The sequence below is a fragment of the Pteropus alecto genome, unplaced genomic scaffold (genome assembly GCF_000325575.1).
Source record: "Pteropus alecto unplaced genomic scaffold, ASM32557v1 scaffold105, whole genome shotgun sequence".
Lineage (NCBI taxonomy): Eukaryota > Metazoa > Chordata > Mammalia > Chiroptera > Pteropodidae > Pteropus > Pteropus alecto.
Window position 1 is genome coordinate 3,959,436 of NW_006436294.1, and position 1,415 is coordinate 3,960,850.

Here is a 1,415-nt window from a genome sequence, read left to right on the forward strand (position 1 = left end):
ATGTCGCAGCTTCCACCCCAGACTCAGAAACTCCTCTTCAAGTGCAAGGCCGTTGGAGTCCGCCTTCAGAGAACTCGGCCGTTCCCAGCCCACGTGGCCAGACGTGAGAGAATTGTGATCCCCGCCTCGTGTCTCGGAGAGGCTCTACAGATAGTACCAAGGTGAAAGGTTTTCTTGTCAGTCACTCCAAATACCAAAGCAAACCTCCATGGCGGTCTCGGCTGTACATTTTCTTGATTTTTCTTGAACAGATGCGCGAATGCAGAAAGCATAAGTATTTAACTATTATACATCAGATCTCTCGAACTTATTCATCTTGCCTCCTTGAGACTTTATGGCCACTCAGAACAAACATGAAACATAGATTTCTTTTCCAAGTCTAGGTTTGTAGTAACTTGACGTGTGAGTTTATAGAATTGCTAGAGAACAATATTACATCGCGAGAAGAGTGTAGTCTCATGCCGTCTTAAGATGTTTTAAATTCTCGTTTAGTCACTTTCTACTTATGTGATCCTAGGGAAGCCATGTAAAGTCTATAAATCATTTTGTCTGAAATGCCTTCCAACGATCGGATTCCATGCTGTAATAAAGAAGTCAGTCGATGTTTTAAACAAGTATTTAAGTATTCAGCTATGTGTCTGACATAATAGAAACAGACATTCAGCAGACGCTTGAATTTTTTTTTTTAATTCATGTTTTAGTTTTAACTTTTGTTTTAGTTGGGGTACAGATGTGTATGTCTTTGTAATACCAGGTATTGAGATCACAGAAATATAGTGCGATATCTCGTGAGAATGAGTTTTGAATACCAGCTAGCAAGAATATGAATTCTAAAGCCTTACTTTAGTATCTGTGGGAGCTTGGGCAAGTTACTTAAATACTTTGGGGCCTGTCTTCTCTGATTTGCATAGAGACGACACTGAGACCAATCTTCTGTGACTGCCGTGAAGGCTAAGGTTCGGGGGCTCCATGAGAGAGAGCAGCATCCTTGCTCTTTCCATCGATGTAACCTCCTGAACCTAGCACGAGATGGGAACGCAAATATCGATGAATTTGTAGAAAGATTAAATGAGGCAATATATAGGCACCAACTGGCACAGAATGGTCTTTGCAAATACTATCTCTCCCTATGCCCCCAAAAGGAAAATTTCCATAAAGCATCTTAAGCAATGAATTTTCTTAATAATCAGGGTAAAGAAAGTTGTTTTTTCGGTATACTAAAATGACACGGATTATCTAACCACACCATCCAATTTTATAATTTGTATTCATCTGAATCATCTGTTTGCCGTGTACACACACCCTCTCATTTGCAAACACTTTCTTCCGCTCTTTATTAACCTTGACTGCTTACTTTTTCCCCCAAAACATTTATTGCTTTCTACCATACGAAATAATTTATTACTCTCTCTCCC